This window comes from Kogia breviceps, chromosome 2 (genome assembly GCF_026419965.1).
Source record: "Kogia breviceps isolate mKogBre1 chromosome 2, mKogBre1 haplotype 1, whole genome shotgun sequence".
Classification (NCBI taxonomy): Eukaryota; Metazoa; Chordata; class Mammalia; order Artiodactyla; family Physeteridae; genus Kogia; species Kogia breviceps.
The window spans coordinates 161,860,199-161,865,794 of NC_081311.1; the positions used below are offsets into that span (position 1 = coordinate 161,860,199).

Here is a 5,596-nt window from a genome sequence, read left to right on the forward strand (position 1 = left end):
TATGGCTTAGGAATAAAGACAGCTTGAAGAAGATTTTCTTGAAAAGAGGTAGTATCAAAAGGCATTAAGGAACTCAGTTTCTGGTGTATGACAAAAATGAGGACTGAGACAACCATAAGTATGAAAACTCAGGTAACTAATGTATTATGAGTCTAAATTTCCTCATCTGTTAAATGCAGATTCATCAAAATATTTTCTGAATCTCTACTGTGTACTAGGTACTCTTCTGGGCACTCGAAAAATAATTTTGTTCTCCAGTGAAAAATAGAGCCCTCATGGAACTTATATTTTGGTGTGGGAAGTTATGGATGAAATAAGTAAACAACACAGGAGGTTCAAAAGTGATTAAATGCTACGGGGAAAAATGACATATACATAGAGAGAGAACAAGATAAGAAGGATTAGGGGTGCTTGGTGGGGGTGTTGCAAAGATTAATAGGATGATCATTTCAGTGAGAATGTGTACAGTTGAGTAAAGACTTTTGAAGGAAGTGAGGTATTGTGATTTTTTAAAAATATTGATTATTTCAAAAGTTAATGATGATTTTGGAAAGATGCTTCTACTGCACTGGTATTCTAAACATAAAACAATCTAGATTACTACTTATTCTCCGAATACCCTTAGATGATACAGCCTCCATTCATTCACACATTCTTTTCTCTCTACTATGAGTAATTCCTACCCAGCAATGGTAAAGTATCAAAACTATTATTTTCTTGACTAGTTCCACATCAAGTGCTATCTGCTTTCATGAAGTCTTTCCTGACACCCAATGTACACATCCCTTTTTAAATTATTGACCCAACCGTCTAATCATTAATTCCACCTACAACATTGATGAAATTCCTGCTATGTACCTAGTGAGTGTTACTTCTCGGAGTGACAAACATGAGTAAAAAGAATACTTAAGCTCAAGTAGTCTAAAGTCTAGTTACTATCTCCTTTGATGCTGTCTTATAGTATTTCCAATATTTCATTTCACACTTTCATTATCTGTGTTATTCATATTTAGTTTTTAGATCATGGGCTTTCATGGGACCAACCTGAACTTGTGTCCTGGTTCCCAACTTTTTCTTTAGTTCAAGTGCAAAGTTTTTATTACTGTTTTTAATTTTAAAAGTAAAATCCATAACTTCCTTAATCTACTAAGAAAGCATTACAGTAATATATAAACTTTAAAATGATATATAAAAAAGAGAAAGTTACGTATTTTCTCATTTGTGAATATTGACGTAAAAAACCTTAAAAATACTAGTAAATCAGTTCAAATTACAATAATAATTAATTAATTCCTAGGGCATATTACCCCCAAGAACATGCGGATGATTGAGTTTTAAGGTATCACCTAATGTACTGCATTACACTAATGAATTAAAGAAACAAAAACAATTTGTAATTTATTGGTAGATGAAGGAAAATACTTGATAAACACACGGCTAACATATATTAACAGGGAGGACGAGGAGAAGGGCACAGGGGTGGGAGCTGTTGATGAAGCTACCACAGCAAAAGTTCTCCCCCCTCCCCCCTTCCCCTCCTCTTAAGGCCCCTAGAAAGGTTGAAGCTGCCACCGCCTGCAGTCGGCGAGCTTGGCACCCACCGGCGGATAGAGGGAGGAATCAACAGCTTGGAAATTCGGCCAAGTAATCTGGCAGGATGGGCATTTGCCTGACATATTTTGTAGAGGAACTGGATGCCATACGTGACTGAGGTGGCATTGAGGGTCTCTGAAGCCTAAGGTAGAAACACAACCATGATTTCTTTTTCAACTCTACAGCATTCCCTTCCCTTGAAGTCTCATTTTTACATTAGTCTCAGGCAGTTATACTTAAGCATGAACGTTGACGACAAACTGGAAGGATTATTTAAATGTGGCAGCATAGTTGAAATGCAGTCTTCCAGGGCAATGGTTGTAATGCATGGAGTGTCTGGCCAGTCTACCGTGTCTGGAGAGCTGCAGGAGTCAGTGCTTCAAGATTGGAGTATGCCTCACCAGGAGATCCTTGCTGCAGATGAAGTGTTAACAAGAAAGTGAAATGAGGGCTTCCCTGGTGGCGCAGTGGTTGAGGATTCGCCTGCCGATGCAGGGGACACGGGTTTGTGCCCCGGTCCAGGAAGATCCCACATGCCGCGGAGCGGCTGGGCCCGTGAGCCATGGCCGCTGAGCCTGCGCGTCCGGAGCCTGTGCTCCGCAACGGGAGAGGCCACAACAGTGAGAGGCCCGCGTACCACAAAAAGAAAAAGAAAGTGAAATGAGACAACAGGATATGATATCACATGATGAACTCATGGTCCATGAGGAGACAGTGAAAAATGAAGAGCAGATGGAAACACATGAAAGACTTCTTCAAGGACTACAGTATGCACTTAATGTCCCTAAAAGTGTAAAGCAGGAAACTACTTTTACTGATGTATCTGAGCAACTGATGAGAGACAAAAAAACAAATCAGAGAGCCAGTAGACTTACAGAAAAAGAAGAAATGGAAACGTTCTCCTGCAAACACCCTTACAAGAAATGAAAATGGATCACTTGGTTGGAAACCCCCTAAATCTCATGTTTGTGAGCACTGCAGTGCTGCCTTTAGAATGAACTATCACTTACAGAGATATGTCTTCATTCATACAGGTGAAAAACCATTTCAATGTGACATGCGTTTCATACAGAAGTACCTGCTACAGAGACATGAGAAGATTCATACTGGTGACAAACCATTTCGCTGTGATGAATGTGGTATGAGATTCATTCAAAAATATCATATGGAAAGGCATGAGAGAACTCATAGTGGAGAAAAACCTTACCAGTGTGAATACTGTTTACAGGTGATGAGACAAACCATGCTTCTGCCACATCAACACAGGACTTTTTGGATCAAGTGACTTCTCAGAAGAAAGCTGAGGCTCAGCCTGTCCACCAAGCTGACCAAATGAGCTCTTTTCCGTGCTCCATATCATGGATCCAGAGCTGGAATAGCTCCTCAGTTTAGCACTGCCAATGGACAGGTGAACCCTCAGGGACCAGGGACAAGTGCTGAACTTCCAGAATTTCCCTTGGTGAATGTAAATGATAATAGAGCTAGGATGACATCCTCACCTGATGCCACAACTGGCCAGACTTTTGGCTAAAAAAAAATGGGTAAATAATACTGGCACATTAGAACAGATTAATCAAGAGTGGGGTTATTCTGTAAAACGGAGTGTTGTATGGATTTAAGAGCAATGCATTAAAACAAGTTAAGCGGATATGAATAGCAAGATAATCCAATAACTGCATTTTGTTTGGTTAGTCAGCATTCTTTGAACTGCCTTACATGTTGTCACCTTTATAGAAGCAATGCATTATTTGTTTTAGATCAGAAACTTGCTATTCCACCTACACCAAACTTAAAAGGAAAAAAAAAAAGACTTTCCCACAATTGTTTCCTAACTGATAACACTGTACATTCTTAGGAGATTAGTAATTGTGTGAAATTTACTCATACTGTTTCTAAATTTTTCAGCATAGTCATGGCACGTCAGCAGGGAATCTGAGTATACTTTATAGACAGAGTGAACTTAAAAGTTAAAATGTCAAGAGATTATGGCTTAAATAAATTAGTGTGTCCTATGGGGGAAAAAAGGAAACCACCTTTTAAAAAGAATGATATGCCATAGACCCTTGATTTTCATTTTGCATTATATTGACATGGCTTTTTTTTTTTGAGAAAAAAGTAATAAAAATCTGAATGTCTAAAAAAAACCATATAATTGAGTATTTACTGTGAAGCAGGTAATAATGTTCTAACTTTACATTTATCAATTCAATTAATCTTACAACAATCTGGTGTAATAAATACAATTGCTATTCCATTTACAGAAGAGGAAATTGAGGCACAAGAAATTTAGATAACTTGCCCAAAGTCTCAAACACATAAATAGCTGAGTATGGTGTGAACTTAGAGACCTTAGTTCTAGCCAAGAATTTTTTTCTTTAACTTCTTTAACATGATAAAATGTATCTGCCAGAAGTCATGATTCATTTTAACGTACTAGAAGAACTTCCTTTGGGCTTCCCTGGTGGCGCAGTGGTTGAGAATCCACCTGCTGATGGAGGGGACACGGGTTCGTGCCCCAGTCCGGGAAGATCCAACATGCCGCGGAGCGGCTGGGCCCGTGAGCCATGGCCGCTGAGCCTGTACGTCCGGAGCCTGTGCTCCGCAACGGGAGAGGCCACAACAGCAAGAGGCCCGCGAACCACACACACACACAAAAAAAAGAACTTCCTTTGAAGACAGGAATGAGTAAGGATATATGCAATAATCATTATTTTTTAACATTGTGTTAAGGATTGTAGCCAATGGATTAAAGGAAAAATATATACATATATTTTGGGAAAAAAGAAACACATTGATTATTTAAAGACAGTATGTTATCTAATTAGAAAATCTTTATGAATCAACTGATAATTCTGGAATACGCACAAAGAAATAAAATTATTATACAATAATAGTAACCTTACCAAAAGGCCAAAAATATTTACTAAAAATAACTACAAAATTTAACAGTAATGTATAAATGTCCATAAAATGATTTTGTATGTCATTTTTATATGAATATACTTAATATTGTGAATATACTGATTGACATAAAATTACTTGATAAATTCAAGATAGTGCAACCTTGGGCAGAAATTAACTAACTAATTATAACCAGAAATATAAATGTACAAAAATAGCCAAAATTTTGCTTAATAAGAAAAAAATGGGAAGTGGCTATCCATACCTATTATGCATATACAGACATATATATGTCTGAATGTATGTACACACACACACACAAAGCTATGGATATAAGGACTATATAGTTATGGTACAAAAATAAATACATCTGTGGAACATAGAATTCTGAAAAGGACTTCATTTTGGGGTATCTGAAAGATGACAGGTATCTTTTTTAAAAGTCATTTAAATATAGTAAGAATAGAGTCGACTTTTAAGTACAACAGAAAAACCAAAAAGTCAAAAGAGAACAAAATAATGGATTTGTGTATGGCAGAGACATCTGTATAGCAAAATATACTGTGATCAAAGTTAATTGACAAATGATACACCATAAAGATATTAATAATCTCTATTATAAAGAATAGTTCACTACTCTTAACATATAAAGAAAAAAGTGTTTTTTCGCACATGCATCTTAACTAAATAAGAAAAAGACCATTTCAAAAAAAAATAGGCAAAGATTATGAACAATGTACAAAGAAAAAATGAAAACATGTGAAAGAATGTTACTGTTATTAATAATTAAATAAAATCAAATTAATATAACAACAAAAACATTAACCTATAAAACTACAATGGTTAGAGAGAGCAATCAATACCATGAGAACCTGACAAAAATATTGGTGAGACAGTAATCTAGCCTAATTGCTTTGTAAGTTAATTTTGCACTATCTATAAATATTTCAGTATGCTGCCTTTTGTTTCAACAATTCCAATGCTAGAGATTTATCTTATGTAAAAGATAAGCAACCATCATGTTCATTACAGCATTATTTATAATAGTTCCCCTACCCTAGAAAAGTTGTAAGAAATATGTAAAGATATTTTTAAATTATTG

At 36.2% G+C, this 5,596-nt stretch overlaps 1 pseudogene; it reads left to right on the forward strand.

Annotated features, from left to right (window-relative positions):
- Positions 1-1,835: 1,835 nt before the first annotated feature.
- Positions 1,836-3,124, forward strand: LOC131750585 (zinc finger protein 148-like; annotated as a pseudogene).
- Positions 3,125-5,596: the final 2,472 nt, after the last annotated feature.